The 13513-nt window shown below is 44.4% G+C and overlaps 1 long non-coding RNA gene across 1 annotated transcript in view; it reads left to right on the forward strand.

The window, feature by feature from the left end:
* LOC141153085 (uncharacterized) overlaps nt 1–13513 on the forward strand; it is a 135638-nt gene that overhangs the window by 97061 nt on the left and 25064 nt on the right. The window contains exon 2 of the long non-coding RNA XR_012247236.1: nt 8629–8681. This is a non-coding gene — a long non-coding RNA (uncharacterized lncRNA). The remainder of the gene's footprint in view (nt 1–8628; nt 8682–13513) is intronic.

Raw genomic sequence — 13513 nt, forward strand, 5'->3', positions numbered from 1 at the left:
ACAAATAGAGACCACACTAACACACATATATAAAGTGCAAGTGCTCAAATAACCAGTGCTCTTATTTAAAAAGGTTCAGTCTCACCCATATATCTTGATGAGATATATTTCTCCAAAGTAACACAGCAGCAGAAGCAGACATGTATAGGGGTAGGTTCTATGTTAACCCTGTCATGCCCTGTTTATAGTTCCTGCCTGTACAAGGACAGTAACCAAGTGTGGCACTGCCTAAGAAGTACCCTGAGAAGTACCCCAAAGATATGTCACCCTCCCTACACGTTTCCTAATCAGTATTGAGGATTCTTTAGGGTATGTACAATGCCAAGATGGGACTGCTCTATATGTTTATTGTCTGCTTGGTAGTTCAATAAAATATTGCCACACTGTTTTACCCTCACCCTGTGTTGTCTGAGTAGTATTATGCCCACGGAAGACCCCGGGTCTTCACAATATCCTTAGGAGATAAGTTTCCTATTATGTTAACCAGGAGAATCTGGTGGGATTTCAACAAAGAAAAGGAGATGAAGCTCAACTTTTCCATGCCATACCACACACAATCCAACAGATACACAGGGTAAACCAAGATCTGGAGAATTGTTTGTCATTGGCAGGATTCTCCCATAAGAACCAGTCTTCTTCCATGTTGCCATACTTTTTCCGCTCCTTCTTACTCTCCCTACTATGCCATGTACAGAGATCCCAGGTGTAAAACCACTTCTACATTTTCGATATGGTGTCATGTGAACATAAATCTTCAGAAGACTTCCTTTTGATCAGAAGATATGAAGGCTGTCAGTGAATGTAAACCTTCTTGTTTGCATCCATGGACTGAACAACCTGTACCAGCCTAATAATACTTATAGCTGAGCGTTTGCCTACTGTAACCGTTCTAGACAATCCTCTGCAGCCTTCAGAATCAGCAGAACAGTCAACACTGAACATTCAATACTATCTATCAGTACAGGTGAAATGTTTGAGCCTGATGTTCAGGGTAATTAACTGGATTGTCTAGACTGGATGGCATTGTATCTACCTGTCAACTGTGAGAAGTATTAGGTCTATACAGGTTTTTTGCCTGTGGAAACTGTGAATTTAAAAGAAGTCATTTTAGGGCTTGTTCACGTCTCTTTGGCCCCCTAGTATTGTTTTTGCTTGGGAATATTCCAAAAATGTTGGAGGGAAACTTTTTTGTATTACATAATTAACGTGCTTTAAAAAATAGAAACTGGACCACCTCTTAAAATATATTGCCACCAAAGCCAATGGAAAATGCCCTCTTTGTGTTTTTTTTTTTCTGCTCCTGGTCAAGCATCTTGCTCTAGCGTAGAAGCATCAGCACACTGGTATTCTAAGCAGCCATGAAGGTCAACTGAGACCATTTGCTGCTGATAATTGACCACATTTTGGGACACCTAAAAGAATGACAGAGGCAGAATATGTCTGTTGGAAAATTGATCTGATGAGTTTAGATTTTTCAGATGTTGTCGTCTACAGTTGCTGGCATAAAAGTGAATTATTATGGGCTCACCTAGTAAGTTGGATTCTTTAAGCCGAAGGTCCGGGTGAGCAAAATGGACAGAAGCCAATGGCACAATGGACAAGACTTGCCGGACGACATTTGGATTAATGAGGATCGGGAAAGCAAGGTATGCAGGGTGGCAAGCAGACAAGTGGAGCAGAAAACATGAGAAGACACAGAGCCAGGAGTGTAGCTATACTTTAATCGTGAAACGTAGATGTATATTGTCTAGACAGTACAGGACTTACAGCAAACTAATGGTTAAATAGCACAGATATATGTTGTAATCAGACATAAGCAATTGGCAAACAAATGGATAACCACAGGCAGAAGTGATAAACAGGCGAACAGGATGCTTGTTAACAGAAAGATGACGTGCTGTTGCAGCATTGTTATAGTGTGAACAACACCAGTATAGCAGTTTACAGTTTGTTCTGCTTACAGCGGACGAATGTTTAACTGCAGATCTGTGCCAGTGCATTAATGCACATAGTTGACAAAGTAAAAAGTACGAGTTTGGTTTGCTGATGAGTAGTCAACTGAGAGAATTGAATCGTGAGTCAAACTCCAGAAGTACAAGTGCTAACAGAATACAAAGTTCACTGAATACTCAGATACCACATAACTATTTGAGTAAGCCTTAAAAGGGATTTGGAGAACAGTGCACGACCTTAGCCTTAGGCATCATGCACATAGTGATGATATAAACCAAATTCACATGTCCAAGGTTTTTAATTTTTGCACAAAATGGATCATTATTCATCAGTGGGATGAATCAGATTTTCGTAAATTTTTGGTTCATGTACCCATTTTTACAATCTGTGTCTTATCCGTTTTGCCTGTATGTAAAAATAAAAAACTGATGGAAGTTTCTTGAGCTTCTCCTAGAGACAAGTCTGTCAAAAATGGACATCACGGGAATGACACCCATGTGCTATTCAATTAATTTCACCGATGTGTTCACTTACTTGAGCATGTAAAAAAAGCCTCTAATAGCGTCCGACCACATGAAGTTATGTGGCCCGTGAGTTGGTGTGGGCATGATGTCGAGCAGCACCATCTCCCGTCATTACTCACCTGGTGTTTAATTTTATCAGTCCTTGCATCCTTATAACACACCTACTGTTGGATTGAATGGTGGAAAAGGAAGCCATTTGCACCATTCGGCCTGTGCATCTCAATATTATTCCAAATGAGCGGAGTCTCTGATTACACAAACCACAGAGCGGAGCTGCGCATCAGAGGAGCAGGTCGTGGTGAATTATTTTGAATTTTTTAATGTCAGTACTCAAGGGGGAAAGCTGTGGGGCCATGATGTGGATGGAGAGGGGCTGTGGGGGTCATGATGTTGTGTAGGGGGGGGGGGGCTGTGGAAACTATAATACTGTGTGGTGGCATCATACTAAGTTGGGGAGGTGAGGACCATCATACTGGGTTTTTGGGACTTAATACTGTGTGGGGGGTTGTTAGGGCATCATACTGTAGAAGGACCATCATATTGTGTTGGGGGATGTGTGGGCATTATACTGTGGGGGAGAGACTGTGGAGATGATATTCTGTGTAAGAGGCTGTGGAGCCATGATAATGGGTGTGGGGATCATGGTCCTGTGGGGGGCTTTGAAAGCTATCATACTGAGGTGGGGGCTGTGATGGCCATCATGCTGTGCTTGGGGGACTTAATACTGTGTGTGGGGATGATAGAGCATCATACTGTAGAGGGACCATCATATTGTGATGGGGGATGTGCAGGCATTATACTGTGGGTGAGAGACTATGGAGACATTCTGTGTGGGGGAATGTGGGGGCCATGATTCTGGTTGTGTGGGGTCTGGGGGGGCTACAATACTGGGTGTGTGAGTCATGATGCTGGGACATGATGAAGATGGAGGATCATACTGAGCTGGGAAATCGGAGGGCCATCATACTGTATCCAGTGGACTTAATACTGTGTGGGGGCTGTTAGGGCATCATATTGTAGAGGGACCATCAAATTGTGTTGGGGGATGTGGGGGCATTATACTGTGGGGGAGAGACTGTGGAAATGACATTCTATGTGGGAGGCTGTGAGGCCATGATACTGGGTCTGTGGGGGTGATGGTGAAGAGTCATGCTGTGGAGGGCATCATACTTAGTTGGGGGCTGCAAGGCCATCATACTCTGTCCAGTGGACTTAATACTGTGTGGGTGGCTGTTAGGGCATCATACTGTGGAGGGACCGTCATACTGGTTTGGAGGATGTGGGGATATTATACTGTGGAGAGACTATCGGGGTCATGATACTGGGTGTGGGGGCTCTGTGGCAGCATTATAGTGTTTTCAGATGCACTATGAGGGCATCACTGAGGATCAGCTGAGTGAAAGTGCTGTTTTGCACTGGATGTGGCACAGTCCCATGCATTGCGTGTGAATGCTACTGCTACTTCTCCCATACAAGTGACCAGGAGAGTCCTTCAGAGATGTGTCTCTTACACTTAATTACCTGATTGTGGCAGTCTTGGGAGTTGTCCTATTAATACTCCTGATAGTGATAAACTGTCCTAGGGGTAGGTCCTCCATATCAGACTCCTGGAAATCCTTTTAAGTTCAGTCATACAGCATTAGGTTTCCGCCATATAGGACTTTATCAAGGACTTTATCTGCGGAGCTATTCTCCCCAAAATGCACTGTTCTAGGGAAAATATATCCATATCTAATTGAATATTCTGTGCTAATTTTTCCACTGATTCTATGTGCAGTAGAGAATCAATGGACTTCTATGGCAGCCCTTACAAAATGAAGGGAAAACATGATTTTGTGCATTTGCCCTATGAAAGGAAAGTTGATGCCTGTACTATATACATGAAAAGGTCCCAATATGTTACATTATTCATAGCAAATGTAATAAAAGTCAAAGTTACTCCCCAACTATCAGTTGCTTAATTTTTTTTATTGTATCCATCATAAAAGACCTTAAATTCAAAATTTAAAACGACGGTAACAAAACTTCCATTTACACGAAATGAACACTGGGTGGAGACATCGCAATCCTTTTCGCTCGTTTCCATTTTTCCAGGCGTAAATACGTTGCTTCTTAAAATTGGTCTTAGGAAGGAAAAGACAAGGAAGAATTCTATTTAAATACAGTGTACAATGCAATAAATGTCCATTAGCCGAAATTAAAAGGCTTCTATGGAACCAAACTTTCCAACTTTTTAGATGAATGTTTCAACATGTGAGTTTGCTTATTAATTAAAAAGAATAGTCATTTTTAACAACAGGATATCATTTGCATTATCCGGAATTATTTTTTTTTTCTGTGCATATTTTCTCTTTCTTCTGTCTGTGATAATGATCATCCGGATCTTTGGGGACACAAAACAAATGAGTTTTAAATGTTAGGATTTTTTAAGTGAGAGGCGAGAACTTAAAACTGGTTGTCTGGTCCGTTCTATGGGGAAACTTGTATTAATAGCACTTAGAATATCTATAAGAGCATTTGGCAGGAATTAAATATTCTTGCCGGTTAGATACATTCTCAGCAGGTGCGGGCAAAACAGATTTCCCCCAATTGCTCTCGCAGGTGGCATTAACAGAATACAGGTGCATTTTATGGCGCTTGTGTTCTGTCAATCAAGAGGGCGACTGTCGTGATTGCCATCTGCACATTATGACAGCGATTTGGCTGATATGGAAACATTATGAATTTTTTTTTTTTTTTTTTTTTTAAATCTACTTTGTCTAATATGGAATTTGAGGTTCTTCTTTAAAAGATCTTAAGGCTAGGGCTACATGGCGGACTGGGTACCAAAGAGCCAGTCACACGAGACCGAAGACATTTGTGCAACTTGCTGTCTCAATTTTATAGATGTAATTTGGTTAAAAAAAAACCATAAAGTAAATAAAAAATCCAAATTGCAAGTGAGTCATAAGTTGAATGTCTTTGGTGGAGTATTACTTTTTGACTTGGCACAAAAAAAAAACAACCATGTTGAATTTTTTCTTACAGACGTCATGTCACTATTGCAACCCGACTGCATTATTTAACAAGAGCTGGAGAGCAGAAAGCAAAATAGGGTTGTGTAGCCCACAACCATATCAGACTTTTGGTAAAAGCTGCTGCAGATCCATGGGTCACATGAAGCAGAAGAATGCTGTAATGGAGTATTAAGTGGTGTTTCTGCGCTGCTGATACATTTCCACAGGAAAGACCCAGGAGCACGCTCGGACTGGCCCACAGTAGAACAGGTGAATCCCCTGGTAGGCCCATGTGCAGGGGGCCTATGAACAGTAGTTCGCACAATAAACTTGATTCGCTATGTACAGACAATGGCAGCAATTTATCAATTATTTAACAAACTGCCTAGCTTAATGTAGAAAAGGTTTATGATAAAGGGTAATGCAATATTTGCATATAGCTGAAAAGGGGGCCCTCAAAGTCAATGTTACTGGTGAGCTGCCCTTGGCATCCCATTCTGACCCTCCCAGGACACATGAGAGATGAAGTAATGCGGTTTTATTATCGACCCGTTTCGAGTTATCCAACTCCTTCCTCAGGATACAACCACAATAAAGATGCCGTAAAAACAAACTGCTTATAAGTGGAGTTTGTGTTCAAATAAAGGCGCCAAAAGAGGGACATGATATGTCAAAGTTCCCCCGTTACACACATCAATGTGAACTGTTTTAATTACACTTTTATACTCTTCAGTTAAGACAGTTCACCTTAATGTTTTTATCGATTTTATTTTTATTCTTGAGTTTTCTTTCTTTCATGTTGCACACATATTGAATTCCTGGATCCCGTGTGCAACGGGTGAACTTTGGCATATAATGTACCCCTTTGGCACCTTTATTTGAATACCATCTCCACTTATAAGCAGTCTGTTGTTACAGCAACTTTATTGGAGTTGGATAACTTCGAAACGCGTCGATAATAAAACCGCATCACTTCATCTCTCGTGAGTCCTGGATCTTTCCCATGGAAATATATCAGCAGCACAGAAAAAACACTTAATGCTCCAATACAGCTACCCAACTGCATTGACAACCAGTTGTGACGTCTCAATGTGGCACCTCAATCATGATGTCACAGAACCAGTGTAGCCCTAGTCTACTGGTCTTGTCTTCCCAAGGCAATCCCTTTCCATATGCATTATTAGGGCATGGAGACTCCATAATGGGGGGTCTCCTACCTTTGAACCACCTTTTATATGCCAGAGAGTGTTACGGTTTTCTGGTTTCGGAAAGCTCCTGTCCAATAGCGCCGTTTGAGAAAAGAAAACAAACTCTTCTATACTTCTCCTCCCCAGGTCCACACTGAGACTCCGCTGTTGCTCCCAGTGCCTGTTTTTATCATTACGTCAACAGCCAAAAAGTGGGCTCAGCAGCTCTGCTCACGTTGACGGCACGAGCTGGTCAGAGGCACTGAAGTCAGTTACTGGCTGCAGCGCTGTTGATGTCACGTCAGCACTGCAGACAATAAGACACTTGGAGCAGTGGCAGAGACTCAACACTGGACCAGGGGATGCTGAGTAAATAAAACTTTGTTATTTTATTTTTTTTAATTAAACCACAGCTGGGGAACTGGGGTTTTCTAAAACTGGAAAACCCTTTAATTGTCAGCGGCTCTAAGACCAGATTCAGTCTGCCATATTTCATGGGACCGTAATGCCTGAACCAGCTTTAGATCTCCTGACTTGAATGACTAGCCTACTAGGCATATATATGAGGCTGTTAGTTCAGGCCAGGAAGCTAATGGTGGGTCCATACATGGACTACAGCTGTTTCAACTTGGTTTGCCGCTATCAGACCCAGCTTGTCCATGTATTTCATTGATCATCATTCATATAAAAGGCTGACTTGTATTGCCACTGCTGCAGGAGACATGTATGGATGGCCACAACTTGCCCAAGTGGCTGGCCACCTAGTCCCTAATGTCAGCTTTCCTGATGAGAGGAGCAGAGGTTCAAGTCATAGCCAGTGCTTGCTACCTGATGGGTCCAATGGCACTTCATTGTCCTCTACTACTTAAGTACAATAATTGGCCTGTGAGCTTTGGGGATCATGTTATAGATTTTGCACTGAAGGATAAAATTCAGGCCCCCATACACATTAGTTTAAAGGTAGCTGAACCCGCCAACTTCTTCAGGATTGGCCAACCACCCAAAGTCTATAAGAGTCTCCTGACTGTCCATCGTAGAGAATACAGGGACTCTCAATCGAGTGGCTTTGTGCAGTGATGCTTCGCTTTGTCTAATAGAGGGGGGGTTCGAAGAGGGTCCTCATATGGGAACATGGATAGGAATTGACATTCTTATTTAGATGCAATAAATCTGGATCCCCTTACTCCTCCACTTGTCCAAATATAACCCAACACTTTCCTATATCCAAAGTCGTGTGATTAGTCAATGTCAATTACATACTTAAATTGAAATCGCTGATAGGTCCTACCTAGTAAATGCGCTGCCCTCATTAATACTTATGAATATGTATCAATGAAAAGAAGGGAACGTCATGCATACATTGAAAACCCACAAGCAATAAACCTAGAATTGCTAATGCCTCGTCCACTTTATGATTATACCTGCACCAAGGACTAAAGAAATATAGTAAATTCTGCGTGATATTAAGCAACGCAACTACAAACCTGATTATATATTGGTCCTGTTCGGTACAGTATTGTGACCGGGTAACCCTTCAGTCCACCCCAAGACCCTCACAGTAGGGAAACTAATCTAAATGCCTATAATATTTTAGTCTTGGTAATAAAAGTAGATTTTTCGGAATGTCACAAATCATCCGGCGCTACATAAGAAAAAGCTATGGTACAAGCTCGTAACACGATGGAACATAGAATTCCAGATGTCGTAACAGTACTTTCCCCTGGGGGCGGTAAACATTTGTTGGAGATGTCAGTGAAAAGATTGAACCACCTCACATGCACCTTTGTAGGGTTAACGTGAAAAACATCAGGTAGATTTAGAGTTTTACATGAAAAAATGAGTCCATTTTATTTACTTCTCAGAGTGCCGTATATAGAAAACCTCATCCTTCCGAAGTAGATCAATGACTCTCAAGGTCTGGTTGCATTTCTAAGTCCTGTAAGTACAATATACCTTTATATTTTTCAGAGCTTTCCCAATTTGCTGCTGGAATGTCCATCAATCAGCTGTAGGGGAAACTGGTAAGTGTTGAATTTCCCTGCAGTGCACCCACAGGGGAAATGAAGCATTACATATTTCTTCTTGAAATCAATGGGCTGCCCACTTGGTCCTCTTGAGAGTTTCTCTTTGAGCCTTGAATTGGGCTTAAATAGGTGAGATTGTAAAAGTTCCTGTAAAAACTTGACCAAGGTTTTGAAAAGCCAAAACGCGATGTATTTTATTGTACATATTTAAAGTGCATTGCAAAATGAGAGAAGCCATGGTGTACTTTCTTCTACGGAATGTGCTCCACCAAGGGTATCTGTTATATTTTACTTCCTCGAAAAACAAGCAATGTGACAATTTACCTCTCTCTAAAAATCCTCTCCATGCTCAAGATTTTTAATTCTATAGTTTATTGCTTGTTGTCTAAGTTAAGGACCACCTCTGCAGTATATAAGAGGTGGCCAGTTTCCTAGGCAAGGAGCACACTCTTGGAAGCTGTGTCCCCGGATTTGGCCAGCCTCAGTGTCCCTGCTCTCCTCCGATGATGCAGAGACAAAGCCACCTTTGCTTGCAGCACAGGAGGGCGCACAGTTCGAGCCAGCGGTGCAGCCATGCCACTGCTCTGAACTGTAACTGGATCTTCAGGGGGGTACCACACCCTGGCAAGCAAGAAACTGGGAGGCAGAGTAGTGGTGCGTTCCTGACTAAAGAAGATTAGACAACCCTTTTAAGGCTTATGGACTACAATACCTGGACTGACCGCGGGTCTCCTGACCAAAACTTACAGACAAAAATGAGGCTGAGGTAAGTTTGGGTTGGAAGACCTTCCACCACAGTGGGCATGGCACTTCTTATACAGACCATGAAATATACTTGTGTGAACCCGGCCTAACTTAGATTTCCAACATTTTTGTTATTTGAAAATGGATTTTCTAGACCAGAGAAACCCTTCAGTCAGGCCATGGTCAAGTACATAGTTATATATTTTGGGGAAATCAATGAAAGAAAGTGGTATCTTCATGATGGTTGATCAGGTCAATTACAAGACCGCCCTGTTTAAGTGAATAGGTAAACAATGATGCTCCTCTATTCCCTAAGAATACAAGAATGGACCATCGATGAGAAGCCATGCAATTTTTTTTTAAACTTGCATTTGTATGTAAAAATGAAAATCTCCAACACCTTCAATCATGGGGTCAGTGAATGAAAGAGCACAAGTTCGGACCTGTCATTGGCTGGAGACTGGGTGCTGGGAACCTCACCGGTCACTATACAACTCACGATGACTGTGCTCATCTCATAGTAGAAAGTCAACAAGAGCTTAAGAGACAGTCAGCTGGGTCTTTTGACTTCTGAAAATGAAGGTTAAAACAATGTCTTACTAATATTTAATATTGAGGCTGATAGGGTGTTACATGGTCACATCCATGGACAACTCGTGGTGCATTTGTTATAATGTCACCTAAATAATGTAAAGTTCGCTGTTCCTTATATTTAATAACTAGCTATTGAACCCATTCTACGCCCGGGTGGCGAGCATTTTTATTGCTATATGATCCCCTATCCTGGTATATGCTCCCCAATCCTGCTCCTTCATCCTGGTATATGCTCTCCCATACTGGTCCATGCTCCCCATCCTGGTATATGCTTCCAGCCATCCTGCTCCCCCCATCCTGGTCCATGCTCCTCCATCCTGGACCCCATCCTGGTATATGATCCCCCACTCTGGTATATGCTCCCCCATCCTGGTATATCCTCCCCCAGCCTGGTCCATGCTCCCCCATCCTGTTATATGCTCCCCCATGCTGGTCCCCCATCCTGGTATATGCTCCCCCATCCTGGTCCCCCATCCTGGTATGTGCTCCTCCATCCTGGTATGTGCTCCTCCATCCTGGTATATGCTCCCCCATCCTGGTATATGCTCCCCCAGCCTGATATTTGCTCCCCCATGCTGCTTCCCCATCCTGGTCCAAGTTCCTCCATCCTGGTATATGCTCCCCCATCCTGGTATATGCTCCCCCATCCTGGTATATGCTCCCCCATCCTGGTATATGCTCCCCCATCCTGGTATATCCTCTCCCATCCTGGTATATCCTCTCCCATCCTGGTATATGCTCTCCCATCCTGGTGTCCTATCCTGGTCCATGCTCCCCCATCCTGGTCCATGCTCCCCCCATCCTGGTCCATGCTCCCCCCATCCTGGTCCATGCTCCCCCATCCTGGTATATGCTCCCCCATCCTCGTCTCCCATCCTGGTCCATGCTCTCCCTCATCCTGATATATGCTCCTCCATCTTAGTCCCTCATCCTGGTGTATGCTCTCCCATCCTGGTCCCCCATCCTGGTATATGCTCTCCCATCCTGGTATATGCTCTCCCATCCTGGTCCCCCATCCTGGTATATGCTCCCCCATCCTGGTATATGATCCCCAATCCTGGTCCCCCATCCTGGTATTTTTGCCCCCATCCTGGTCCCCCATTCTGTTATGTGCTCCCCAATCCATCCATAAATTAAATTAAAAAAACACTCCTACTCACATTTCCTTTGCTCCCCTGCAGCGCGTCGCCTGGGCCATTATACTAAAATGGCATCGGAATCAGGGCCTGCATTGGGCAATATCCGGCGCCATTTCATTGAAGACAAATGTGCAGAGTGTCTTCAACAAAATGGCACCGGAGTACGCGCATGCGCATACCGCAGCCACCAATAAGTGAGGCAGGCATGCAAAACTAATACGCAGAACAGTGCACTGAGCCTCTTGGCCACACCAAGGGTGCACCGAGCATTCTTATCAGCATATTTGTTAAACTTCCGTTTCTGCAGAATAGCACTAGAGGTATGATTTTAATCAGGCTGTATCCCCTACAAGGCTATGTACTTAGTTTATACTGTCAGTACTGGATGACAGACTCCTTTTAGAAGTAATTTTCAGTAAATTAATAGCCTATACTGTGCAAAGAAAGATGACATTTTTAGGATTTAGAGGGTCAAATTACAGGGCAAACTGTATGAATCAGACAAAATCGGCTCTTGAGGAGCTAGGGATGGTCAAATCTACATTGCTACCAGGTAATTCCGGGATCAGGTGGGAATTACGGTTTTTCACAGTCCGTATACAAACTGCAATCCCTAGACATATATGAAGCTGTAAGTTCGGGCCAGGAGACCTACGGTCAGTATATGGACAATGAAATACGCCTGTCGAACATGACATTATGAGAACCTCTGGAAGACTCAACTCTCCAGGGAAAATGCATTTTTACCAGTCGATGGGGTGAGGAAATGTCCTAAGGGTCATGGGAGAACATACCAGACTGTACTGTTCTGGGCCGTCCAACATAATAGAGGCCCATTGTGACCTTTGTTATGGGTCCCTGACTTGTATGTATACCACTGTAACACAATTATGTCAATTTTGTAAATTTTCTTTGCGGTAATACTACCGATAATTTTGTAACAAGGTCGAGAGTTTCATGCCCTTTTCTTTTATAATATATTATGTCTGTGGCACCCTGCTGTTCACAGGTACCCCAGGACCCAAAAGGGTGCATGGATGGACTTCTCCACAAGAGGTCCTCACTACAAACAGACACCTCCACCCTTCCACCTCATACCACCAGAGGGAGCCCTGTTAGGGATATATATATGGATGGTGGAGCCAGGCTGTCAGGGAGTTAGAGAGTGTGCTGCTGATATGCCCAGGGTGTTGATCCAGGGACGACTCGGCACCCGGGCCTTGTTGTGGCCGGCTCCCGGGGCCGTACCCTGTGGTCACTCTTAAAAAGGGGGGAAAGGTTATTGGGATAGGAGAATGTTCGTGACGCCACCCATGGTATCTGGTGAGAATCACCAGTGCTGCGACAGTCCTCCTGAGGCCGGTGTTCTGACAGCTTAGTTGGTGCTGCTCCCCACAGGTGGAGCAGGGCCTCAGGGCAGTGTAGTGAGAGATACAGAGTAGAGCATTGGCGGGTGCAGAGCCGCGGAGGAAAGAACAGACAGAGGCAGTAATTGAAGTCATAGAAAGTCTTTTACTCACGGTAGTGTTTTCTCAGCTCAGAGCTCCTCTCTGCTGTCACACGGCGAGCTGCGGCCGCCAGGGTGGGGTTCAGCACACTCCAGGTAGTTCAGGAGCACTTGACAGGACCCCCGCTCTAGTGTGTTCCTCTCTTGGTGAACTTCTCCCACCTTGTGTCCCCCACTGAGTCCCGTACGGGTACTGCGATGTCCTTTGTGGGTAACGTGTAGTTCCCGGACCGACTGGGTGCCCTTTTTGGTGACTTGTGGTGAGAACGTTGCATAAGGCCGGGTCCCTCTGGATAAACTCAGATTAGGGCATACAGGTGGCAACTCCGCTCCGTCCGTATCCCCCTGGGATCCACATAAGCCTCCGGACTTTTCCGACAGACGTGAAGTACAAAGTCAGATAATCGGGGACCGGTACCCCCTCTTGCGGCAGGGTCTCTCTGGCTGGGCCAGAATAAGGTATGCAGGTGGCGACTCCGCTCCGCCCGCACCCCCTGAGATCCTTTCGCCTGTGGAGCCTAACTCCTCTGCTCCCCTCCTGGGAGCTTCTTGGTTGGACTAAGACCGGGGACAGAGCCGGTTTGAACTCTGCCCCAATCCCCCGTCTCGACGCTTGAGACCGGGAACCGTGGACCCCTCAGCCGGCAGCAGCTTTGTGCTGACTTGCTGTCCCGAAGACCCACGACCAAAGACTCGGTTCTTAAAATGGCCTCCAGCTATATATGATTCTATTAAGTGCTAAGGTAAAGTGCTTCCTCCACCCTCACTCACTACATGGTTCCCCCTAACTTTGGTTCCCCCCAACTCCTCCATTCCGGCCCGTGGTTGCACTATGGTGCTTTAGG

Source organism: Phyllobates terribilis, unplaced genomic scaffold (assembly GCF_046119375.1).
Source record: "Phyllobates terribilis strain yellow unplaced genomic scaffold, ASM4611937v1 Scaffold_7__3_contigs__length_470593459, whole genome shotgun sequence".
Lineage (NCBI taxonomy): Eukaryota > Metazoa > Chordata > Amphibia > Anura > Dendrobatidae > Phyllobates > Phyllobates terribilis.